This window comes from Rhineura floridana, chromosome 5 (assembly GCF_030035675.1).
Source record: "Rhineura floridana isolate rRhiFlo1 chromosome 5, rRhiFlo1.hap2, whole genome shotgun sequence".
Lineage (NCBI taxonomy): Eukaryota > Metazoa > Chordata > Lepidosauria > Squamata > Rhineuridae > Rhineura > Rhineura floridana.
Genome location: NC_084484.1, coordinates 16,167,495 through 16,195,224, shown reverse-complemented (window position 1 = coordinate 16,195,224; position 27,730 = coordinate 16,167,495). Strand labels below are relative to the sequence as shown.

Genomic DNA, 27,730 nt, shown 5'->3' with positions numbered 1-27,730 from the left:
ATGGCCCTGGATGAATCAGTAATCAGTGGCAGATCTATATGCTCCTTGTTTGAGTCCTGAGGTGTCTAACCTCTGCTTGCTGTGACTTACTGACTGTACCCCACTGCCAGGAGGTTCTCCTTTACTTTCAATATAGTTGGCACAAGAGACTACAACATGAAATGAAGAAAGCTATTGAAACATGAAATCAAAGGTCAGTGACTGCATGGACTGTTTCATACCTGATCCTTCCATTGTTCTCCATCATCACATGCCTACAAATCCTAGGCTAGAATAGTTTCTCACGGTCTTTAAAACATATCACCACCATGAGACATCCCTTGAGCATTACAGGTCATCCATCACGGTGCCCCTTGGGCTGCACATTTGAAGGCTCCAGGGTAGAGAAAAAAGTGCTAGCACAATTGTTATCCTAGGTATGGCTTTACTTTCTCAGGAAGCATAGTGGTTCCTTCTCGCCAGGCTTTGCATTGGACACTTTGAGGTGAAACAGGCATCAGCCAGATTCTGGCCTTGCTGGAGAAGGATTCCTAATCTCGCTCCAGGGATTGCTGCCAGTTTGTGTGTAGCAGAGCAATCCAATTAAGGGGAAGCCTAAGTTGTGCTGCAGCAAGAGAAGCCAGCATTAAGTTCCACTATATCCAACTGCCATTCATGAGCATCTGGGATGGCGGAATGCTGGCTCAGCTGGGAGCTGTGCACAGGGACCAGAAAGTAAAAGTCTGCTCTCCCAAATACCCCTACCAGCGAGTAAGCCCTCTCCATTGACTTATATTGCAATTATTTTCTTAGACCAACTGTAACTTTTGCTGGGATTGGGACCTGCAGGAGTGCTCCAAACATGAGTTGGATGTGGCCTAAGTCCCCTCACCTCGCCCCCTCCCCTGACATACCCTCAACACACCCCTTTTTCAGGCCTTACACAGGCTTACACTGGGTCCACCTGCACCGATCTTGGCTGAGCTGGCTGGGTCCCATCTGAGCTGGACTGCAAGACTTATGCTGACATAGCCTGGCTGAGTCAGAACCAAGCCAGCTCAGCTGGAGATCCACCACATCCAACTCCCCTCAGCCTGGTGTAAATGCAAGTTGGATTGTGCCCTTAGTCTCTCTCTACACCGCTGGTTGAAGGTCTGACTTATTTAGAACTGAGTCTGAGCCTGTCTGCATCGGTTCACCCTCCACAACTTCAATCTTAGTTCCATTTCTTGGCCATGCCCAACTGTGATAGAATTTTGGGAACTGGCTTTTATAGAGCCAATAAATATGAAGTGTTTCATGAACCAAGCAGGTGGTGGAATGTTCAGACAATTCAGAGCAGATCTACTCAACACATCTCCACACAATAGAGGTTGCATAAACTGGCCATTGATTCCATAACTAGGTGGTGTAATGGCATGTAAATGAATTACCCAAATGAAAATAGCACTGAAGAGTGACAAGAATAATCTTTGGAACCACTTCCATATAATTACTTTCAACAATGCCCAACTGAAATGGATGATTAATTGGGCATAAGAAGTTTCTATCAGTACATCCTTGGGATTTCTTATGAGATAAAGATTAAACAAAAAACGAAAGGTGCAATACTAAAATGGAGTTATTGCGTTACCTCATGCTCTTTTAATAAACCAATTATTCCCCCCTATGTTTATGGTGAGATTTGATATAAACCTGCCTTCTATCTTTGTGCTTTTAAATAAGCTCATGCTAAAACTGTAGATAGCACTATGGAGAATGGAGTCTTTGCTTCTTTGGGATAAATGTGGCTTTTGATAATATAATAAATGTCTAATGTGGGAACCAGTAGTAGAACCCCTAGTGTAATTTCACTATATTGAGGGCAGTAAAATTCTTGGTGAAGAGTTTACCCCTGTGGACACACAGTAATTGGATATGACTCTCATATATAGACTACCTGAGTACTGAGCAACATTCCATGCGGATTATTGTAATGTATGATCATATAATTTGTGTTATACCAAGTAACTTTTTGAGTTGTATTATTAAACACAATTATCTCTTTCTTTCTTTTGGAGGGAGTGTGGTTCATGAACAGAATGCTGTTTGAAATTTAGTGTAGGAACCTGCACACGATAATTTCTGAATAAAAATGAAACCTTTAAAAAGTGACACAGAAGGCTTGTTGGAGGCCACACATTCGGCATGGACAAAACTGACAATTTCTTTTCTCTCACTTCCTCATTTTTTTCCAATTTTAAATTTGGTACTCCACATTTCTGCAGCAATTTGCAATATTTTTTTTTATAAAAACAAATCCTCATGAAAATTCCCCAGCATTTTAGTGCAAATTTATCCTAATAAACACTTTTTTGTAGGCAATTTGTATTCGTTTGTAGACTAATGTACCATTTTTTGCAACCCATTTATCATCATTTACTCAATTTTTGCAGGTTCTTGTAAACATTGTTTGGTTGGCAAAACTGCATTGCAAAATTTGAATAAGTGTGAAGTTTGATGGCCAGCTGTGTTTTCGTTCTCATTTTGTTTCGGAAAGTGTGAATTTGATAGATTAGGCTTGAAATGAGAACAGAATCAAAGTTCTCACCCATCTCTACCACAAATATGAACTGATATTCCCATTAGGTGGTGAAGGATACATCACCTTCAGACCTGATGTCAGCATACAACATTCTGAGGCAACTGCCAGAGCCCCAGAAATTGTAGGCTATAATGCATAATGGCTGGAGAATGAACAGCAGTTAACCAAGATATGCACATTCCCCAGAGCCTATAGTAAATTATGCATAATGGAAAGAGAATGTACAGAATTCAGTCTATATGCATGTTTCCCAAGGCCTGTTGGAGATTATGTATATCGACTGGGAAATGTGCACAATCGTCTCTTCATGGAAGGATTATGTGCACATTTCCCATGAGGCCTGGTGAATGAGCACGATAGCCGATTGTTATGCACATTAACAGCTCAATTTACATATTCCTTAAGATATATAAAACATTTCTGGGACTCTTTGGTCTCTTTAAATGACTGTAAATTGTTTCTGTATGCTCAGTGCAAAACTCTATTGAATTCACACTTTGTATTATATATATTTTTAAGTTTAAAACATTTTAGACTGCTTTTTCACACAATGTCCATTCGAAGCAGTTTACAACCATGAAGTGGTAAAGAGAAAACAATAATGCAGTTAAAAAAACAGACACACACAGAATCAAAACAAGTCATCCAAACTCCTCATAAGAATAAAAGGGCAGAAAAAACATAATTAAAAAGAACCATTGTTCAAGCACTTTGAGTATCTGAAACATCTAATCAGGGGTGACTAACCTGTGGGACTTATCATTGGCCTACTAACACATTCCATTCAAATGTGTCTCTGTAAGTTTTTTGCTTGTATTTTTCTTCTAAAGAAAAAGAAAGAGGAGTTTCTGTCTTCTTTGTTCATTTGATAAAATAAATATTTGTTCAATTGAAGCTCACTGACAAATAAAATCTTATCATTTATTAAATGAAAGCAACTATCTTGGTAGCAGTAGCTTAGGATAGGCTTCAATGCTTTACTCTTAAGCAAAGCAAATCTTACCCAACTTAAACATAAGAATCAATGGAATTAAAGAAAATCATATTTTAAAAAAGCTATATTGGAGAGTCATTTTTATACATTTTCTGCTCCAGAAAACTGAAATTGCTTTAAAAAAAAAAATGTGTCACATTGATCTTCAAATTAGAGAACATTTTATGCTTTTTGAGGTTTTCCATGAAAATAACATAATAGTTATAGCTATACATCCATTGTATCTCCACCCAAGCACAATCTACTGGAATGAAAATGTGTTCACATTTAATGATCTTTTAAGTAGGCTACTTCAAGCGGCTTAAGGATAGGAAAGACAGGGCAATTGGGCCTCCATAACTTCAAAAAAACACATGTAAGATAGAGAGCAGCATGCTGTATACATCTCCCCCCCCCCCTGCACATACAGTATGTCTCCAGTGCACATATGAATGACCATTCTTCTGAAAGGGTTTGATAAGTAAGTTGAAACTGAATTCTGAGGGAGTTTAAATTGATTTGATAAGATAAAGTAAGATTCTACAGCAAAGTCTGTGTTCATCCCTAAGTATTTTTTTTGGGGGGGGGAGAGAATAAGAAAAAAAATGACATTAAACCCACTAAACAATGTTTTTAAAAATCTGGTGCTAAAGCAGATTACATATACACACACAACAATTGGGGTGTGGAGCCCTTCAGATGGTTTGGACTCCAACTCCCATCAGCCCCAGCCAGCATGGCCAGCGGTCAGGAATGATGGGAGTTGCCATGGATAACATCTGGAGAGCACCACATTGGCTACCCAGATTTAAACCTTGCTGTAGATTCTATGCAGAGTTAAAAAGAACTATGCCTGTAATCAGGCCTGTAGCCAGAGGGGGGCAAGGAGGGGTAACTGCTATGCATTCCCCTAGGATTTTTTTGGGAAATTGTCTTTTTAATCAGTGACATGATGGACAATGAAAACACCCATTTAAACAATTATAGCTTGTTTTAAGAACAGGAGCAATTTAAGAATAGGACTCTCTGAAAAATTGAGTGAATATGGCAGGGCAAGTGCACAATAACAGTCTCATCTGGAAGAGCCCCCAGGAGTCTGCTCACTCAAGACTTTTCCTGACTGAGGGTGGAATTTTCATCATCACAGTCACCCTATAATTAAGTGATCCTGGAAAAAAGCCCAGCTTGTATAGTAGCATGACCCTTGAAGAATTAAATATTGATATTATGGGGTAGAGTTAGACTCCACTGCTTGGATTTTCCTTTGCTCTGCTTTTCAGTGTCAGTTTCAGTTGTGTTCTCTACTCAGACAGCAATAAAGAAGTATGTTTATTTGCCTTTACTCTCTCAAAGCACTCATTATATTCACAGTTATGGTGGCTATTTTTCTTCTTTTTCTTGAGTACTTGATGGCAAAGGATAAAAAGGAATAGAAACACTATTGTGCACACTACAGTTAGCTGGCTGGCTGGCATCTAGGCTACAACTTTGGCCTAATTTCTGATTTTCTTAATGTGTGCAGCTTAGCATGAGGCCTTATCAGAGTCTCTGGGCAGAAAAAAATCAACCCAGCAACCAGTAAAAAAAAACCCCCACACAATTGCCTTCCACATTTTCCAATTGTCTAGTTAATCCTTTACATAGCAACCAGTTAAAAAGTTTTCCCTTGATTGTCTAGCAGGAAGGAAAATCTAAATGAATTTTTTTCTCTCTCTCTCTCTCTGAAAAAGTGCATTGTCAACCTACCATTCAGAAAGCTTTCTTATGTGTTTATCAAGCATTTTTGTAAGTTATGACAGCAAGTCTATTATGCAGTAAAAATCTTACAGAGTTAAGGACTCAATTTCATTGACTTCAACAAGAAAGTTATGCATTTTGTTCTCAGCACCACTCTCCCTAAAAAAAACCCAGCAACCAGTAAAAAAAAATATCAAACTGCTTTCAACAATTAATTCCCAACTGCTTAGTTAACAAACACACCCTAAAGTATTTATTTTCTCTCTGCCTTTCCCTAAACTTGCAGTATGGACAAGTTTGTTTTTCAGGTGGAATCTAAAACTGAGATATCTAACGCAGCATCAAAGCAAAACTCGGGAGTTCACTGCCTTTACCACAGTAGTTCAGTTTATGGAGAATCAGAACAGAGGGCCAGACTACAGGTGAAAGGGGACTGTAGCTATAGGTAAAATCAAGCTTTTGAGTCTGGTATTCCTGGGGATCTCTCTCTCTTGAAAATGGGTGAGACAATTCAACAGATTAAACTTCATTCATGCAAACTAACACATTCTCTGGATGGAGGAGGAGTGAGCTGGAGTCTGGCTCACAGCTTCTCCACCAATGGGGGTAGGGTGAATTGGCTAGCGCTATGCACTTCTCCCCCCACAAATGTCCTCCCACCTAGAAATGTGGCTGCCGCACCTAACAGAGAAGACTGGTTACAGGGCTGCCTATAATGGGGAGTTAAGTTGCAGACAATTAATACTGGAATTTATGTTTCATTTGGAAAGGTTTTTACTGTCGGTTTCAGCTTATATTGCCATTTGAACCGCTGGGTTTTTGGTTTAATGCATTTAACCATTAATCTATTCATTAAATCAATTAAAGCTTAATTTGAAACCAGAAACCAAATAATACTTGTCTGTTGACTTAGCTGATTGGAGCATATTACAGCCAAAAGTTTCACCTTAACAGACCTTAGCGGTTTTATTGTTTTACTCCATCAACAAAAGCCAACTATTTCACTAAAAATCTTTTACAGAAGTGGCTTAGTTCCAGTCTCTGAGATGGAATTTGCCAGTGTTAAGACTAATGCATTTATCACAAACAAAGTGCAGCTAGAAGCTGGAAGCTTAGTCGTTTCCTACAAATACAGTACTGTGTCACTGAAGACGCTAGGAAACACTTTGTCTGCTCTACTTAATGAACCACAGCAAGCGGTGCTTGGAGGCTAGTGGTATTGTGTGCGGTTTAGCATCATTAAGTTTACTGAGATGAAGGTAACATTTATTTTTGTTGAAATGCAATAAAATGCACTGTTTTGTGATTATAAAGTTTGCCACTGAATAAAAGGAAGAGATAGATGTAACCTTTTATGTTTAAATATTAATATCCTAATTCACAAGCTATTCCCAAGTAAAACAGGCCAATTTAGTGATATACTTTTTCCAATTATGTGAGAAAGTTCCCCCTCTAAATTGTCACAAGTTAATATTGCATAAGAATGTTAAGCCATTTACAGCACAATCCTATGCATGTTTACTCAGAAACAAGTTCCATTGTATTCCATGAGCCTTACTCCCTAGTTTGAATCTCCAACGCAGGGATGGGTGGCTAATCTGTGGTCTTCCTGATCTTATTGGGCTACAGTTCTCATCCTTCTTAACTGTTGGACATGATGGTTGAGGCTGAAGGGATTTGGAATCTAACAACATCTGAAGGGCCACATCATAGCCATCTCTTCCTAAGGATTGCAGCTTGACAGGGAAATCTTGTGCATGTCTACTCAGAAGTAAGCCCCACTGATTTCAATGAGGTTTTGTTCCAATTGAGTGGGTATAAGATTGTAGCGTAAGTCACACAAGTAGACTAAGGATGCAATCCTATACACCACATAATATACTGGCTGGGGACTTTTAGGATATGATAGAGCCGCCCTATACCAGTGTATCTTGAGACAGGCCTCCATCAGAGAAAGTATAATGGCATAACATCAGGGATATACCCCTGATATTCTATATAATGGCTAAGCAAGCAAGCTGTGAATGAGGTAGTCTCCTATAACAATCTGACTATTCACAAGTTGTGCGGGGTTTAGCAAACTGGTTCTCATCCTTACTTTCCCTTCTGTAATATGGAAATAATGATTCTGACCTGTCTTAATTACGAATTCGAAAGCCAAATTTACATTAGTAACAAAATGAACTGTTTTTATGAAGGTGCCCCCATCTCCTATGGGTCATCTACATGAGCCATGTGCTCTATGTGGGGCTACCCTTGTGCCTGGTCTGGAAGCTCCAGCTGGCTCAAAGTGCTGCAGCTAGACTGTTGATGGGGACAAACTACCACCAGCACATTGCTCTAGTGGTTAAAAGCTTGCACTGCCTGCCCGTATGTTACTGGGCCAGGTTCAAGGTTATTACATTAATTTACAACTTAATTAAATAACAACTTATGTAAGGATATCTTAAGGACTGCCTGATCCCTCACATCCCAGTCTAATCACTGAGATCTTTGGGGGAGTCTCTTTCGGTGGTCCCCCATGGCTCATATGCACGGCTCATAACAACTCAAAGCTGAGCATTCAGATTTGTGGGCCCAAACCTGTGGAACTCTCTCTCAACTGAGATTAGACAGGTACCCTGCTTGTTGAACTTCATGCACATGACTAAAACTTTCTTCTTCCAACCATGTTAAGGTAGTGTTTGGTTTTATGATTTTATTGTTTATTTTGTGTATGGCTTGTTTTTATGTACACAACTTAGAAATGCAAATCATTAAGTAGAAAAGAAATGCTTTAAATAAAATAAAATAAAAATACATGATTCTGGATTTACATTCGGGATCAACAACAGACAAACCTGGGGCTATATCATGCCCAAATGTGTTATTAACCCAGAAAAGTGGAAACAAAGACAGAACATGGTGGCACTTTCCTATGGTTTAGGGGTGGGGAGGTAATGGGGCTCTAGACTACAAGTGACGGTGCATGAAAAGTAATTGCTTGAGATATATTGAAATTGACAAATATTATTACATCTAAAATGTTGGTGTTTGTATAAGTGAAATATGCATCCCATTTCTACTGAGTACTTGCTATTACAAAAAGCAATGCTTAAATGCAAAACACCATTCCAGTTTTTCTGTACCAAGCCATGCTATTGTAGGTTACCTAGGTGGGATTCTAGCTATTTCTGACCCAGGCCCTTGAGAGGTTGTAAATGCTGCTTGATCAATGATCAAGTCTATTGAATCAGCAGGATATTCTGCAAAGTAAATATACTTCTGGGTTATCATTGGCATTTGCAGGCAGCTCATCCTTTATAGATCTCCTGCACTCCTGTTAAGCATGAGGAGTGACAGAAAAGATCGCTTCAGCATACTACACAAAAAATGAGTAGGTATCTTAAAGAGTTTTTATAAGACCAGAGCAATTTTACGTAGGGGTTCCTCTTAGGATTGTCAGGTCAAAAGCATCCCAAATGCTGAGATTTTAGGGGTGGGCCCTAGTGATGTCAAGGGGGTAGTCCCTGATGATGTCACAAGGTGGACTGTGATGCCATGGGGCAGGTCCTAGTGATGTCATTAAGCATGATACATTAAGCATCAACCACAGTTGCTTGGAGCATACCACTCAAACAAACAAAAAACCTGACTGGAAATTAAGATAGCAATCTGAATGAGGATGTTCTCAGGTCCAACTGAAGTGATGGGATCATTCCTTCTCATCTGCTTAGAGAGCCTGGGTAGGGAACATTTAATCTAGCTTACTTACTTCTGGTAAGAAGGGTTTCAGTGCCCTTAGGTCAGAGCAGTCACCAGAAGGCCATTGTAGGAAGAAAGGAGCCTAGTGTTATGGAGATGTTAGATGGAAGCACTCTGGAGTAAAGATGGATGCCCCTGAAGACTACAACACTTAATTAGGGCCTAAGCCCCATAGAACTCAACAGGACTTCTGAGTAGTCAAGGTTAGGATTGTGCTGTTGGTAAGGCTTGACTAGGGATTGTCTGCAATGATATCCATATCAGAGCAGGATTGGCAAGCCTCTGTCTGGAATGCCCTGCCTGCCTTTCAGTGTGACTGCTCCAAATTTCTTTACAGACTTGACCCTTCACTGCAGAAAGAGTTTGAGAAATGAGCAAATGTTAAGAAGATTCTCTACCCTTTCCTGCCTACTCTGTGAGCCACTATAAACTCACTTGGATAGTCAACCCAATTCCAGGGAGTAATAATTGACAGAGAGAAAACACACATGGCTTGGTCTACCTTCACAAGCAGTAGCTTGGGAACAACAGCAATTGAAGCCGCACTTCTCAGTATGTAAATTCTCTTTTACCACTATTGGGCAAGAAACAAACTATCATGCAAACAACAAGGCACATCATCAGTGGGTTTAAGGGGTTGAGCTGAGTGCATGGAACCAGAGTTGCTGAGTCTATGGATGTAAGGGAGTGAGAACAGAGGTAAATGAAATGCAAATAGAAAAGCAAAAACAAAAAAGTGATGAATCCTTAGTGCAATACCATACCAACCACAACAAGATTCCTACAAGTAAGGCAGAAGACTCAGCATCCCACAACCATTCAGGATTACTAACCAAAACTAAAAAAAAACACCTTGCACCCAGTCAGTCAATGTGACAGAAATCCCCATGCATCACAACCTGACCTATGGGTTGAAGTTAGTGTAGAATGCTGTGACATGATTGCTGACATGACAAAATAAAATCAGTATTAGTTTCCTACAAAATAAAAGCAGTGACACCTAGGTAAACCCTGTCTAATTGCTTTAAACAATAGGATTCGAGAGGGAAAGAAAGATTTACACCAGCACAATCCTTTGCTATGTTCACTCAAAAATCCCATTGATTTACAGCACAATCCTACCACAACTACTTAAAAGTCCTATTGAATTCAATACTTCAGGTATGTGGGATTAGCATTGCAGCTTTAGTCCCAGAAAAGCAAGTATAGGATTAAAGCTTCATATTGGGAAGGTTTTCAAAACAGGCTATGAATTACACAAATAAACTGTTCTCAACAGCCCAGGAAAACTTAAACTTGTTTGAATCCTCATAATTAGAAAAGTAGAACACTGGCATCATAAGCTGCATGTACACTTTTTTAAAATTTCTTTTCAAAAATTTTCAAAAAATTTGAAAGATAAAATGTATATTATGCTGTTTTTGGAAGCAATTAAAAAAACCTTGCATGTACACTTTTAATATAATCATAACTGAAATTGTTTACAGTAAACAACTGCCTACCAAGATCCTCTGTGATTTTTTGATCTATGAGAAAGGGATTTTTACTACTGCTGGAAGCTATAAACTTACTCCAAGTATGAGATTTTCAGACAAGCAGGAAAGGACAACATTTTTGAGGGACTTTCAATGGGTTCTAGCTATTGACTGGAGGTCAACAAATTCCTTATCAATCCCAACCCTGAATTCACTTATTGGCTATGAACCAAAGGGCAGGGTTAGAGCAACCAGCTATGAGCTCATTAAACAGAAGTTGCAGGGGGGTGACATTTTGATGTATATCTCTTGAACCAGACCACCTAGAAATTTAATTTTATTTAAAATGAAATTTAAAATGAAAGCTGTGAGTCCAGAGATTGAGGTGACTCACTTGAAGACCCAGAGATCACCCTAAAAATCCAGAGTCTGTGTGAAAACTGGAGAACTGGCAACCATTGTTCCTCTCTAGTATTTCAGTTGAATGTTGTCCATGAATGTTGTCTAAACATTCATGTTTAAATATTAAGACCATCTGATGCATTCCTTACCTTTCCTGGTTCAGATATATACTGTTTGCAATTAGGTAAGGTCTTCTCCCCTTTAAATTGCTAAAAGTTAATGAAAGGGGGAAATCCTATAAAGGATCAGGGTATCATCATGAAATGACCTATGTATGTTCCTCACTTACTTAGAGGCATCTGATCCTTCTGTGACTGTTGTCACTGAGCTCAGATGGCATTGTGGAACCACCAAATAGTGTATGTGGCTAACTTGTTATAGTTAGAGGGTGCTCGGTCTTCCAAACAGTGGTCTGAGAACATTATACAGGCATACCCCGCTTAACGTTGCTTCACCTAATGTTGCCTCACTATAATGTACATGCTCCATACGTCCCCATATCCCACTTAACGTTTGCGTGCTTCGCAATAACGTACATTTTATTGTCATGACGCCGCTGCCATCTAGTGGTGATTGCGTGCAGTACAAGTGAAGACAATTGCTTCACTTGAAGTAGATTTTCACTTAAAGTATACTCTCTGGTCCCATTGCGAACCTTAAAGCGGGGTATGCCTGTATATATTTTAGGAACATGGGAAGCTGCTTTATACCAAGTCAGGGCACTGACCTATCTAGTTGCAGTACTGTCCACATTGGCTGGCTGTGTTTCAGACATTGGTCTTACTATGTGGAGATACTGGGGATTGAACCTAGGATCTTCTGAATGCAAAGCATGTGTGCTGTCAGTGGCTTATGGCTCTTTTTCGTGTAGTCGCTTTACAACCTGACCCTTTCCAGAGCGTTCAGTCTCTAAAGCAAAATTAGGATCATCTTGTGGTAGCAAAATGGACGTCATAGTTATGGAGCACATGCACTCAGGCGTTGCTGAGATATTGTCCACATCAATAAAATTTGGATGTAACATTAATGCTACCTAATGGTGAAGAGAAGGCAATAATCTCACTAGTCATGAGATCTTTTCAAATTTTCTGCAGGGACAGATATCATGAACCCAACAGATTACCCCACATCATGGAGAACACAGAGAAGTCTATGACACAAGGAACAGAGTTTGTATAAACTTAATCCAGATTCTAGCAATTTATCCATGTACAATGCTGCAGCAGAAGGCAATCACACAGCTTCCTCGTGCTCACAAGTTTGTCACAATTTTATTCCATATTGATTTCAGCCTGTAGTAGCTTCTGGACAAGATCATCAAAGAGTTAATTGAGATCTCCTGTGACAAAAGGAAATGAGATGAGAGTCAGAGCATTGACGTGTACAATCACTAGTAGAGTTGCTTATTTCAATTGGGCTTTAAATTAGGATAAAACTGTCTAAATAAAAGATAATTAACATGGTTTCATGGTTTCTGAAGTCTGAAGCCCGGAAATCTGGATTGTGCACAAATAGTTGTCAGGAACTGGTCTCCTGTCTTCTAAATGAAAGAAGCAAGCTCCCAATAATAAACAAAGATCAATCATGCCAAAGGAAAGGAGGGAAAAACTTTTAAAACAAATGTAGTGATGAAAAAAGGGGAACTACAAAAAAAAAGGAAAGGCAGTAAGACTGAAATTTCTAGTCTGCTGCAAAGCACTTTTCACATTAATACCTTAAAGGACATTTCCTGACAGACTTTTGCAATAAAATGCTATTAAAAACCTGAAAAGAGCAAAACATTCTATGGCTACTCAGCAAAAAAATCTGGCATTAAAGATGTGTAAGGTCCTTTTCTGCAGTTAGATACTGCCATCTCCTGGACATTCAGGTATGACATTGGCCACCCAGACCTAAGGCCTTGGTGGTGGGCTGCTTCCATCATTCCCACCAGAAAATGTTGTGCAGCCATTATTCAGGGGAAGACAAGTTTTAGTTCAAGTATAGAAGAATTTTGAAAATTTGCCTTGAAAATGCCAAATCTTCCCTCTCTAGAACAGCTTAGTAGCTATGAATGGAAGGGTTCTTAGAATGGTACAGGTGATTGCTTGCACATATTGGGATATCTTGCCTTGTTGTCCAAACACATCTCCTGCCACTGCATCAGAAGCTTCTACCAAGATTAGTGGCTGCATGTTTGGAAATGGTGTTATGTCATTGTGGTTACGAAACTGAAAGCCAAGAAGCACGTTAAAATTGGGATCATTTGAAATTAGCAGCTGATGCAATTTCCTTAAGCATTTTGGATATTATTTCTTCATTCTACAGTACAGATTTTGAGACGTTAAATGCTGTGCACAATTCAAACAGATAGATACATGAGCATTTCTTACTGGAAATAACTGTTTGGTTTCTACAGTGGTACAGATTAAATGGCAAACTGCAACCCAGGGGTTGGCAACATGGTGCCCTCCAGATGGTGTTGGACTTCAGTTTGCATCAGCTTCAACCAGCATTGCCAATGGTTGAGGCTGATATGAGTAGGAGTCCAAAAACTAGGGCTCTGCACAGCCCTCCCTATCCACCTTGTGGACCTGATTTGTGGGCCCTGAGGAGGGCCAATCCCCCCCTGTTGCAAAGATGGTGCTACCCACCCAGACCCTGATCCATCCCCAGAGTTATTTGGGGGCAGGTATAAGGGAAGGAGATGCTACCTCTTCTTCTCTCTTCCCTCCCCCAACTGAGAGCAAATGGGTGCAACCAGCACAGGATGGAATTATTTTGCTTACCACCTGGTAAGCTGGACAATTCCATCCTAAGCATTGCCCATCACTGCTGCTTTCCAAGCAGCTTCTCTGCATGTAGGGAAGCCATCTGTGGACTAGCAGCAACTGGAACCATGGAGGATGAATCCTTCCACTTATCAGCTGATAAGCAAGAGGATTCCCTACTGAGAGGTGCTGCTCCTTTCCAAGAAGCAAAGGGGATTTGGTGCACAAGACTTGGGGAAGCCTGGCAGGAGGAGGGAAGAGACTGAATGGAAAAGGCAGACACTTACCTTCGCCCATAAAGGGGCCCATCCTTCTCCTTCCTGCCCACTCTGGGCCACTGCCCCCAACCTGTAGCAATCCGGGGCTTTCTCCACCTGGCTCAGCTGAGGCCCAAATGCCTCTGAAGAGGACTGATTCAGCTCAGCCTAATATGGAGCACAGCCCTACCAACAACATCTGGAATGCAGCATGTTGGCTGCCCCTGCTGTGACCATATAGGTAGATGCAGAAAACTATCTTATACTGAGTCAGATCATAAGATTTCCGACAGGGATCAATGCAAGCCCTACATGGATGCCTTCTGCATGAAAAGAAGATGCTCTGCCACTCCTCTTCCCCAGAGTATAAATGTCACTGTGGCCTTTCTCTTTTGTAAACTATATTTAATTTGAAATGCTTTTCACAACCATAATGTAGTGTTTCCTAGCATTAGAATACTCCCAACAAGCTTATATTATGCTGATAAATTATCTAATAGAATTCAATAGTACTACAGTAATAATTGTTATTTTATGCCACATTTCTGTTCCACCTTTGCCTCCAAATAGCTCAGGGTAGCATAGACAGGAGTTGCATTTTATCTTTACAATAACCCTGTGAGATAGGTTAGGGTAAGAGCGACTGTCCCATGGTTGCCCAGAGAACTGCACAATAGATTATGGATTTGAACCCAGGTCACTCCAGGTCCAATGCTCTATCCACTATACTACACTACGTATGATCGCTTTTCAAAAATAACAAGTGGGAAAAATCACAGTTATTGTCTTGCAATACCAGAATACAATTTCCCCTTTGTTATAAACTATAATTGGGGCTATATTAATAGCTGCAGTTCCAAGGATGGGGAAATTGTTTGTTATTAGCTTCAATAATATTTGTAACTGCTCTGCAGTCTTAATAGCATGAAGGACATTTGAGGGCCATGAAGTGGAAGGAAAATAATTTCACTGTTGTTCCTAGATAGAAAACCAAATGTTCCCTGGGCTAAAAGGATTATATCTGGGAATCTTTCCCGAGGACAAAATTAGAACTGCATATTCATTTATCAGCCAGAAGATTCTCCATAAAGTGCACTTCACCTCTATGGGTGGTAAGGAATGCAATTAATTAATTCCCAAAATTAAAACAAATCTGTTTTCACTTCAGCACATTTCTGATGCAGAGCTGAAGCTTGCACTGGTTTATTTTTGAAAGATATATGTCTGGCTTCTATTTTTTTATTTGCAAAGCTATTACTTTAGAAAAAAAAGGCATTAAATAAACATTGTACCGAACAGAAAACAATTCTGTTGCCAAATTGGTTACGCTTTAGGCAAAGATGAGGATTTTTTGTTTTTGTTTTTGTTTCTGTAACCCAGCAGTAACAGCAACCCTGCTGATTTCATTTTCATTTAAATATTTTTCTGCCTGTCTTTGTCCTAGCGATAATGAGGAAGAAAATATGTTGTTCTAATAATTGCTTATATGATTTATGAAATATTTATCCCAGCGCTACAATATTTCATCTCCCTTTCTATCCTCTCCACCTTTCCCTCTCTTGTCGATGTTATAGGACATGATCCTAGTGCAATCCTACGCAAGTTTACTCAGAAGTAACTTACACTGTGTATAATGGGGCTTACTCTGGTATAGGAGTTTAGGACTGTATCCTTTGTGAGGCACTTTTGACACCCCATTGTTTCCAGTTCCATTCCTAACTCCATAGTGGAAATAATGGAATTTAATTCTAGTGCTTCACTTTAGCTGAATCGTGCCCTTAGATTGTAAATCTGCAGACACACTCCTCATTGTCTGTGCAGTGCTTCCTTTATACTTCAAAATAAAATAAGTACTGCACAGAGTCAATTAAAAGGTTAAGCAATAACAAAAATAAGAATAAAGAACATCAGGAAAATAATTTGAAATTTATTAATTTTATAAATGACAGCAATGGCAAAGATAAGCAAATCTCCAAATCTGCCCTTGATAAATGAGTAGATTCTGAAATGTTAGAAGCTAATAACTGAGAAACCTTGAACAAATCAGAGACTGTAATCTAGTCAATGTTGATTTTCAATATAACTGCAGTAAAACTATTTACTTTTGGGATATGCATTATGGATAAAATGATAATGTAGGTCTGTGTTTCTCAAACTTCTGATAGTGTAAGCACATTTCACTCTTATATCTCAAAATGTTTAAAGTATATAACCGTCAGAATTGCCTACCTTCTAAGAAGCTCTGTGTTTCTGCTTGAGGTACTGAATTGGGCACTGCCCATGAGTGGAAGGAAAGAAGGCCAGAGCTGTGACATGCACAGATATAAGGAGCAACCTCTTCAGAAGGCAGTAATTCTATTGTTCAACTGTATGATGAGTGATTAGATGGTACAGTATTACTCAGAACAGAGACACAGCAAAATTATCCACTCCCAGAATAGGCTATGTACTGCCTTCAAGTCGATTCCAACTTATGGCGACCCTATGAATGGGGTTTTCATGAGGCTGAGAGGCAGTGACTGGCCCAAGGTCACCCAGTGAGCTTCATGGCTATATGGGGATTCGAACCCTGGTCTTTATATATATATAAATGTAATTGTGATTAACCAAACAGAGGTTTTTATTATATTAACAAAACGTTTCAGCTTCCACCTTCATCAGCTGCTAACATACAATATACATAATGACATATTACTATTTGTTACTCCTTTTCTCCTTTCCACATTGATGTAAATTATGTTTAACATAATACTGCACAATAAAATAATCTTAATTTTAAGCCATACCTTGCCTCACTTGGGCTTTTTTCAGATTAGATCCCCACACTCCTCCGGCAACATTGATAGGATGAAGGAATTTGCTTTTTTGCAAACATTAATCTGGCAACACTTTTCCTGGGGCTAAATCCAGCCAATTTCAGATGAAAATCCACTCCCAGAGGCAAACAGAAAGCTTCCTTCTTGAAAATGTCAATTCATGCATGCATGCATCTGCTCCATTCATCACATTCATGCGATTAAGGTGGGCAGGGTAAACAATCTGAATAAACAATGACAATATTCACTTCTTGTATGTCCAGTTATACCCAATGGCTTATGCTATGCCAGGCATAGACTGCAGGAACTATGGGAAATTAAGAAGTCTCAGAAGAAAAGTCACCTCCAAAAAACTGGATTGGATTTCCCAGACCTGTCATACTCTACTGACATACTGTATGGATGAGCCCTGCAGATTTACATCTTGAATACAAACATGTTGCTTGATCCTTTCACCTGTGCTCCTCCCCATCCAGTCCCAATTGCTGTGACATGAATGCACAATAACACTTGTTTTGAAGATGGTGGCAACTTTAATCACAGAATACTGCTACCATCATGAGTATCTTCAGAATGCAAAATGAAGTTTCTGGGTGTGTTCAGAGATTTTCAGGATGACAGAGGTAAATGAAACCAACATGTTCCACCACTTCCTTAGTCTCACTGAGATATGGTAGATGTTTTGTCATCACCCAGCAGCATGCAGCAACTTTCACTAGTTTTAATGGTTGAAGGATATAGAATATTGGAAATAGGTCTTCAGTTGCAAGGTGAAACACTTGTCTGCCATCATTGTATGATGACAGAGAATGGAAGGGCCATCCCATCGTTACCTTTCTGTGTCAGAAAGTGGATATACAGGATACCAAAGCCAGCATCACACAAGTGCATGATTATTTATGATCACCCCTGTTGATTTCAGCAATCTGCATCATTGTCCGTCATCACTAGATGTCTGGGTTGCAACTAGAGATGGGATCCATTGGTTAGTGTCACTTCAAAAGTGTCCCATTGACCTGACAGGCAGTATTGATTTTAGTTCATTCTTTGTCTGCTCTCTGTTGCTTTTACTGGTCAATTATTTTTCTTCCAAAATATCAGTATAAATATTGATAAAGGACATATTGATATTTTGAAAAGAAATCACATAAATGAAAGGAAATACATATATTTCGAAAGGAAATGTTGATAAATAAGGGACATATCGATAAAGGAAAGCCACTTCACCTCCTCCACTGTGATTGAGGCTAGTGAGTTTTCATATTAGCAAACAGAGACTGGCTGCTGTCCTTTTGGAAAGAAAAGAAAGAAAGAGCTCTCAGTGTTCCTCTTCCTCCCCCATCACCTCCTTGGCAAGCCTAGAGTCCTTAACATGGGTGAGACTGCCTAGTTTCTAGGCTTGCCTTTTAATGAATTGACACTACAGAGATTAGAAGGCATGCCTAGAAACTAGGCAGTTGTTAAGGACTCTAGAGATTCTGTAGGGCTAAGATTGCCTTTTGATCTCTATTAGGCTTGCCTTGCTTCCTCCCCACTTGGAGCTTGGATTATGAGAGAGAGAGAGAGAGAGAGAGAGAGAGAGAGAGAGAGAGAGAGAGACCTGTACTGTTGTGCTGTGTTGCGAGTAAAATCAACATAAGAACAATTTATTTGAGGGAATATTCAAGGGGAAAATATCTGGTGTCGGAGGAAAGCTGCTGAAGTTCAGAGCAAACAGGATTGCTTCACAAAGATGGCAAATGTGAGGACCACTGGAAAATCCAGTGCTAAATCTGAATGCAGCTGAATTCTTGCCCATCCCTAGGCATAACACATATAAACCTTGTTTGTTTAAACAAGCATTGCAATTGTATAGTGCTGTGGTATGGATGTTTTAAATTGGCTGTTGCAGTAACATTTATTTTCTGGCTTTTATTTCATGGTTTCTTACCCTGTGATCTTTTTACTTTTTATGGCTGTTTAGATTTGGATTATGAGCCACTTCAAGTGCTACTTCAAGCAGATTGGATGAGGGAAGCTATACATTTAATGCATAAATGAATCCTACGATTCTGAATCATGTAAACAGGCCATAAATAAGGGAGGCTAGCACCAGACCTGACATGAAAACTTTACTAAAAACAAACAAGGAATTTGCTTCTGTGCTAATAGAAGAGAAATGAGAAGATATTTGATAAGGTCAGTGAAGTTTTTTTTTCATACAACAATTCCAGGTTGTCACTGGATTTTACCAAAATTTAAATCTGAAGCAAATTTGAAGGTTTTTCCTGAAACCATTTTCTTCAGGAGAGTACTGGATAAGTCAAACAAAAGTGATGAAAGATGTTCTAAGTAAACTGGCATATAACTACATCCAGATGGTAGACATCCAGCATTTCAAAAAGAACTCAACTTTGAAATTGTTGATTGTCTAATAACAATCTGCAACTTGTCACTAAAATCTGCTTCTGTATCAAAGGACTGGAAAATAGCCACTGTAACACCAATCTAGAAAAAGAGATTCCACAGTGGGGGAGAAGAGTTGTGAAATTGCAAGTCCATCTCCCTACTCTCTGACTTGAGTAAATTGGCGGAGAACATTAACATCACAATCTCATCCATGAACTAGGCCCCACTGTGCTCAAATGGGGCTTGCTCCCTAGTAAGTGTCCATAAAATTGCAGCCTAAGCCAGAATTCTAAAATATATAAAAGAGAAGAGGAAGAATCAGGATGACTTTTGCTTCACAAACATTTTAGATTCTTTGGGGTGTTAAGAAACATATTGATAGAGACAGTCACATACATCTAATATACTATCCTGTATGAATACACTATATATAAATTATCTGAAGTCTGAGCAGTGAAGTGGCCAAATTTACAGTTATGTTCAGGATAGTAAAAGTGCATGATGATACTCCCAGATTAAATGACTGAGGAATTTCAAAGGAAGATAAAATACAACAACACAAACTTTTCTGGGAAGTCATGTGCACCTCTAGTTACCATACATACCTGCTGACCATCCATCACTCCTAGTGCTTCTTTCATTCTAACCAGGCACATGAATGCTACAAAAAGGATCAACATTCTCTGAGATTAGTTGTGCAATGAAGTGTTAACCATTGTTTTAATAATTTAATTTATTTATTTAATTGAAAATTATACATCAAATTAAAGTAAGGAAAAACGTAGGATTATGCCACTGTAGAATATCTGTCATGCTAATTTCATTTGTTTCCATAAATCAGATTAATCAGATGTTCAAACAAAACCAAGACTAATACCAAATACAGAGATTAATAAAAGAATGTAATCAGAGTTTCTGCACATGGTGATATAACAGAACATTTGGACATTTAAAATGTTATATTTCCAGCTCCTTTTTCAGACTCTGGCAGTGCAATCCCCACTGTTTTGTTTAGTTGATACTTCCTTTCCTTTTCAATGTCATTCTTTCTCTGTTCAAATGTACTGTTTGTCAGTGTTGGTATAGCCCCCTCCATGTATAAAGGCCAGGATAATTCCCACCATTGCCCTCCCAAAAATGGACTTGTATTATACACCAAAAGGAAATATTTTGCTTCATCTGAATGGGGATAAAATGCTTACAAGTTTTAGACATTTTGTTTTTCATCTAAAACATTTGTATCCTTAACACACACTCAGTGTGTGCACCAGCCACAAGATTTGGTTTGGAATCAAATTCAACGCGTCATAAAACAGCTTGATTCACTTGGCCCAATTAAGAGACTGCCCAGTTTGGTTCAGAGATCCCAAACCACTTAATTCCTCCCACTCATTCACTATTGGGGCTTTTAAAAAAAAATCAGCTATACCCTCTTCCCTTTTGACAGAAGTGACTGAAATTTGCAGGCCTAGTAAACCCTTAAAATAGGAGAAAGCCTGCCAAATTACAGGTAAATAGGTCGAGGGACATTTGTTCTTCTGGATAAGAAACCTGCCAAACTGCAAATAAATAGGTCTAGGGGCTTTGTGCTAAGCTGTAGAAAGGACTAAATAACTAGGTAAACTTCATTCTCTCTGGGCTATTTATTTAAAATATTTCTAGTCCACCTTTTTGAGCAATATCCATTCAAAGTGGCTTACAACAATAACAATTACAAAATAAACGAGTAATTAAAAGGTATCCTTGTAACAAGTAAACAATTACAAAAAGGTATCCATTGTCTCTCCCATCAACAAATTCCTACATGCTACTTCTAAGTACTTAGCTGTGTATAGTAAGATGAAAATGCTGTGGATCCCCCCCCCATCAATTATTAATAATTATATAGCATGGAAACCCAGACTCAGTTGTTTAAAGTACAATGCAACATATTTAATATTGCATAGGAAATCTTGCTGTTGTCTGTGGTGCTGTAGCAGTGATGAATGCTCAGGAGAATTACTTGTACAAAACATTTTTTTAAAAGATGCCTTATCAGCTAACTTATTCTCAGTAACAGGCAATTTTCACATGTGAGCCAAACTGGGTATGCACCAATAAAATACTAAGAATACAATGAGAAAGGAAATTGTAAAGCTACAAGAAAACAATGTACAATCACGTTGTAAAGCAAACCAATGATACATGGAGTTACTATAGCAAAAAAAAATCATTTATGTTATTACGGTTATATTCCACCTTTCTTCTATGGAATACAAGGCTATAGCTTCCATAGGGGTCTCCTATCAAGGCACTAGCCATACCTGGAACCAACTCACTCCCCCAGCCCACCCCCACATAGTTTAACTAACCTTGGAAAATGTCCAGGTGTGATGGAATGATCCACAGTTTGTGAACTTAATAGGGTCAGTTAGTATGAATATTAACTGAATCATAGGGCTGTGCACTGGATTCAACTGAAGCCTGAACCATAATCATGATGATCTGGGCTTGGGCTGAGTTGGATTGAGACAGCTCCAAATTGCCCTAAGTCAGATCGCTGGGGATATATAGTTGTAAGCAGTATACTTCTGAATACCAGTTACTGGAAATCGCAGGAGAGGAGAGAGTTCTTGTGCTCAGGTCCTGCTTGTGGTTTCCCATAGGCATCTGGGTGGCCACTGTGAGAACAGGTTGTTGGACTAGATGGGCCAGTGGCCTGATCCAGCAGCCTCCTCTTATGTTCATAACTATCCCTGATTTGCTACATTGTAAACAATGATAGTTTAACTGTCACTCCCTGCTGATACACTGCACCTCTACAGCCCCCAGCAGGAAGTCATGACAGTTTACAGGCAGCTAACCCTATACATTCAGCTATCTATATATCTCTTTATACTTTTTTTAAAAAAAACCTAAAACTGTACCTTAGAAACAGGATGATTTCTCCACAGTGTGTCTGAGTAGAAAACATACTACAGTTCAGATGAATGGATCTAGGAGCTATCGGGCTAGGTGTTTTTACCTTCACTACAAACAACAACAACTTAGCAAAGTCAGTTTTTTTCTCCCTTCCAAGAAGTATCCTACATTAAGAAAAAAGAGATGTGATTTGCAATTGATTGTTAGGAAAAAAGAATGATTGCAAAAGGGTATGGATGGAAGACACATGAGGCCACCACCTTGCTGAAGCTAAGCAAGGCTGGGTCTAGTTGGTGCCTGGATGGGAGACCACCTGGGGACCACATGTACGCTGCCTTGGGTTCTGTGATGAAAGGTGGGATATAAATGTAAGAAATAAAAAGGAGCAGGCCACCCCAATACTCTATCTCTGCCATGTATGCCCTGCTGTCAAAGGACATAAAATTTAGAGGATGCCTCACATGTTTACCTCAACATACACCCCTGCTGAAAACCATTGCAATTGCACTGAGTAAAAGTTAGACATGTATGTCAAAATCAGAGCTTGGAAAAGTTACTTTTTTGAACTACAACTCCCATCAGCCCCAGCCAGCATGGCCACTGGATGGGGCTGATGGGAGTTATAGTTCAAAAAAAGTAACTTATCCAAGCTCTGGTCAAAACAAAAGATCCCATCACTACTACGCCTCTATCCACTTTGCTCTTCTTTCAATGTCTGGGTGTTTCCTGAGGGAACTTGGTTTCTTTTATCAGAAAGGAGTGGGACAAGCAGCCAGGTGTTTAACTTTATTTATTTATTTTTTATTTAATTAAGCTTATATACCGCCCGACTAGCAACAGCTCTCTGGGCGGTGAACATTAAAAATACAATAAAAATAACACAAAACTGTACACAAAACTGTACAGTCTAAAATCAAAATATAATAATTTAGAATTAACAGGAATTAAAATGCCTCAGAGAAGAGAAAGGTTTTAACCTGGCGCTGAAAAGATGATAGTGTCGGCGCCAGGCGCACCTCCTCGGGGAGACCATTCCATAGTTCGGGGGCCACCACTGAGAAGGCCCTAGATCTTGTCACTACTCTCCGGGCTTCCCTATGAGTCGGAACCCGGAGGAGGGCCTTCGTAGTAGACCGTAGTGTACGGGCAGGTTCATATCGGGAGAGGCGTTCCGACAGATATCGTGGTCCCGCGCCGTATAAGACTTTATAGGTAAGTACCAACACTTTGAATCTGGCCCGGAAGCATATTGGAAGCCAGTGCAAATGGTCTAGCACAGGTGTTATATGCTCAGACTGCTTAGTTCTTGTTAGCAGTCTGGCCGCCGCATTTTGCACTAGCTGTAGCTTCCGAATCGTCTTCAACGGTAGCCCTACGTAAAGCGCATGGCAGTAGTCCAGACGCGAGGTTACCATAGCATGTACCACTGCTGAGAGGTCCTCCTTACTCAGATAGGGACGTAGCTGGGCTACCAACTGAAGTTGGTAGAACGCATTCCGGGCCACCGAGGCTACATGAGCCTCAAGTGTGAGGGAAGAGTCTAAGATGACTCCCAGACTACGCACCTGTTCCTTTAGGGGGAGTGTAACCCCATCCAGGACAGGGTATATATCCACCATCCAATCAGAGAAACCATCCACCAACAGCATTTCAGTCTTGTCAGGATTGAGTCTCAGTTTATTAGTTCTCATCCAGTCCATTGTCGCAGCCAGGCAACGGTTCAGCACGTCGACTGCCTCACCTGAAGAAGATGTAAAGGAGAAGTAGAGCTGCGTGTCATCGGCATACTGATGACAACGCACTCCAAAACTCCTGATGACCGCCCCCAGCGGCTTCATATAAATGTTAAAAAGCATGGGAGACAGAACCGAACCCTGCAGGACCCCACATTGGAGAACCCACGGTGTCGAGCAATGTTCCCCAAGCACTATCTTCTGGAGACGACCCGCTAAGTAGGAGCGGAACCACTGCCAAGCAGTGCCTCCAACTTCCAATTCCTCAAGCCTCTCCAGAAGGATACCATGGTCGATGGTATCAAAAGGCGCTGAGAGGTCAAGGAGAATCAACAGAGTTACACTCCCTCTGTCTCTCTCCCGACATAGGTCATCAAACAGGGCGACCAAGGCAGTCTCAGTGCCAAAACCAGGCCTGAACCACGATTGAAATGGATCTAGATAATCGGTTTCATCCAATAGTGCCTGGAGCTGGTCAGCAACCACACGTTCCAGGATCTTGCCCAGGAACGGAACATTGGCTACTGGTCTGTAGCTGCTGACATCCTCTGGGTCCAAGGAAGGTTTTTTCAGGAGTGGTCTCACTGCCGCCTCTTTCAGACAGCCAGGGACCACTCCCTCTCGTAAAGAGGCATTAATCACTTCCTTGGCCCAGCCAACTGTTCCTTCCTTGCTAGTTTTAATTAGCCAAGAGGGGCAAGGATCCAGTACCGAAGTGGTCGCATGAACCTGTCCAAGCACCTTGTCCACGTCCTCGAACTGAACCAACTGAAACTCATCCAACAAAACATGACAAGACTGTGCTCCGGACACCTCAGTAGGATTAACTGCTATTAAATAGGAGTCTAAGTCCCAGCGAATGCATGAGATCTTATGCTGGAAGTGTTCAGCAAATTTATTACATCGAGCTACCGATGTATCTGCCGTATCTTGTAGGCCTGGATGAAGTAGGCCACGAACCACTTTAAAAAGCTCCCGTGGGCGTGAGAGAGATGACTGAATAGTGGCGGCGAAATGTTGTTTTTTTGCCACCCTCACCGCTCCTACATAGAGCTTAGTAGAAGCACGAACCAGCTCATAATTGCATTCGTCGGGAGTTTGTCTCCATCTCCGCTCAAGCCGCCTCCTGTCTTGTTTCATCGCTCTCAGCTCCAGAGTATACCAAGGAGCTGTATGAGCTCTACATAGGAGAGGGTGCGCAGGAGCGATCGTGTCAACAGCCCGGGTCATCTCTATATTCCACAGATCGACCAGGGCTTCGACAGGAGCGCCAGTCTTATCAGCCGGAAAACCCCCCAGAGCCTTTTGAAAACCTTCAGAATTCATTAGTCTCCGGGGGCGGACCAATTTAATAGGTCCCCCACCCTTGCAGAGGGAAAAGGCTACTGAAAGTCTAAACTTCAGCAAGCAATGATCTGTCCATGACAACGGGAGAGATGTAAAACTCCCCACATCCAGATCACTATCCCCATGTCCAGTAGCAAAGACCAGGTCAAGAGTATGCCCCGATGTATGTGTTGGGCCACTAACATATTGAGACTGCCCCATGGTTGTCATGGCGGCCATGAAGTCCTGAGCTGCCCCAGACAAAGTAGCCTCAGCACGAATGTTGAGATCTCCCAGTACTAATAGTCTGGGGGATCTCAACAGTATCTCCGAGACCACTTCCGTCAGCTCGGTTAGGGAAGCCATTGGGCAGCAAGGTGGGCGGTACACCAAAAGGATTCCCAGTCTGTCCCTCTGGCCCAGCACAAGGTGCAAACACTCCAGACCAGTGATTGCATGGACATGGTGCTTGGTGAGTGAGATGGAACTCTTATAGACCACAGCAACTCCACCTCCCCGACCCTCAGATCTACCATGATGCTGAACCAGATACTCCGGTGGGCAGAGCTGGGAGAGACTAACTCCTCCCTGTTCGCCCACCCAGGTCTCGGTTATACATGCCAGATCGGCCACCACATCCACAATCAAATCATGGACGAGGGAGGTTTTATTATGTACCGATCTGGCATTAAAAAGCAGCAACTGGAGATCTGAGAGTTGGCTGATAGGACAACCAACAACCCTGCGGGTATGAGAAGGACCAGAACGCGGCACAGCCACTACATGTCTGGGCCGCGTTCTCCTTACCTGGCACGTCCCTCTCATATCACCATACCTCCCTCTACCCGTCACTACGGCAATTGGGGCCCCCTCAGGTCTCCCCTCTTGATGATAAAATCTCTTCCCGAGGCACATGATAAACTATAAATACAAAAAACTATAGATCTTCAATCAGATCAGCAGAATACTGCATCATCCCAGGATGGCCAGGGCAACAGAGATGACGTCATTGTCATTGACAGTGATGATGAAGAGGATGAGGATGAGGAAAATGATGGGGAAGCAGAAGAATATGAAGATGAGGAGGAAGATGACGACGACGATGATGATGAAGACACAGGAATGGGAGATGAAGGTGAAGATAGCAATGAAGGCACTGGGAGTGTTGATGGTAACGATGGATACGAAGCAGATGATGCTGAGGGGGCTGATGGAATGGATCCCAGTACAGAAACTGAAGAGAGCGTTGCTGGAGGTGAAAGCAGCCAGAGAGCAGCTGACTCTCAGAATTGTGGGAGCACAGGTGCAGCAGAGTCTACGTTCTCTCAGGAAAGCCCAAGGGAACAGCAGCCAACATCTGCTTCAGAGAGACAGGTGCCACATCCAACTCGGCCCCACCCATTGCCTCCACGACTGACTATTCACGCTATTCCTGCTCCACCACAGGAGCTGGGACCACCAGTACAGAGAATCCAGATGACACGGAGGCAGTCTGTAGGTCGTGGACTTCAGCTAACCCCTGGCATAGGTGGCATGCAGCAACACTTTTTTGATGATGAGGACAGGACTGTTCCAAGCACCCCAACATTGGTGGTACCTCATCGTACAGATGGTTTTGCAGAAGCAATTCACTCCCCTCAGGTGGCTGGAGTTCCTAGGTTCCGGTTTGGACCTCCTGAAGATATGCCACAAACCTCCGGCCAGTCAGATCTTGGCCAACTTGCATCACAAGGAGGGTTAGGAATGTATGAAACACCACTTTTCCTTGCCCACGAAGAAGAATCAGGAGGTCGTAGTGTCCCAACAACTCCACTGCAGGTTGCAGCACCTGTGTCTGTGTTTACGGAAAGTTCCACTGCTGATGCTTCAGAACATGCTTCCCAGTCAGTCCCAATGGTTACAACATCCACTGGTAACTTATCAACTACTTCAGAATCTGGAACAGGTGATGATGGTGATGAAGTTTTTGTAGAGTCAGAGTCAGAAGGAATTACTTCAGAGGTTGGTCTAGAAATAGATAGCCAGCAAGAAGAATCATCATCTCAAGCTCCTGATGAGTCAGATCTCCCTTCAACCAGTCAAGATCCTCCTTCTAGTTCATCTGCAGACACAAGCAGTAATCATCCCAAGCCTTTCCGGCGAGTTAAGACTTCAGCCACCAACCTTAAGAACTGGAGTTCGTGGTCATCAGTTTAACAGACAGAGGGGTATAACTCATGCCATGGGTGGCAGAGGAGGCCTGAACAGAGGCAATATTAACTAAGTTATGTACAAATGCTAAACGGTGCGTACTGTCTAGTCTGCTCTTATCCTGTATTAGTGTCATGGCTGCCAAGCTTAAAGCAGTTTTTTAATTTTGAATTTGGATTGGTGTATGAACATTTCATTGTCTTTTATTAATAAAAACTAGAGAAATTGACAAAAAAAACAAAAAAAAACTCATATACATAAAAATACACATTCACTCACAACATACACTCATATAACACCCATTCATCCACTTCAAACCCACACAGAAGACACAGTCCCGTATTCTGTGCGCCCAAACGCCAGCTCTAAGACCGTTCTTCTTCCCACGTATAACGCCACCTGGGGCCTGGTCCTGCAAGATGCCCACGTGCAGAGCAGGAGCCCAAGAAGGAGAGAGCAGAGATGTTGGCCAAGC

At 41.0% G+C, this 27,730-nt stretch overlaps 1 pseudogene; it reads left to right on the top strand.

Moving 5' to 3' along the window:
• LOC133385756 (nucleoprotein TPR-like) overlaps positions 1-27,472 on the top strand; it is a 36,517-nt pseudogene extending 9,045 nt beyond the window's left edge.
• Positions 27,473-27,730: the final 258 nt, after the last annotated feature.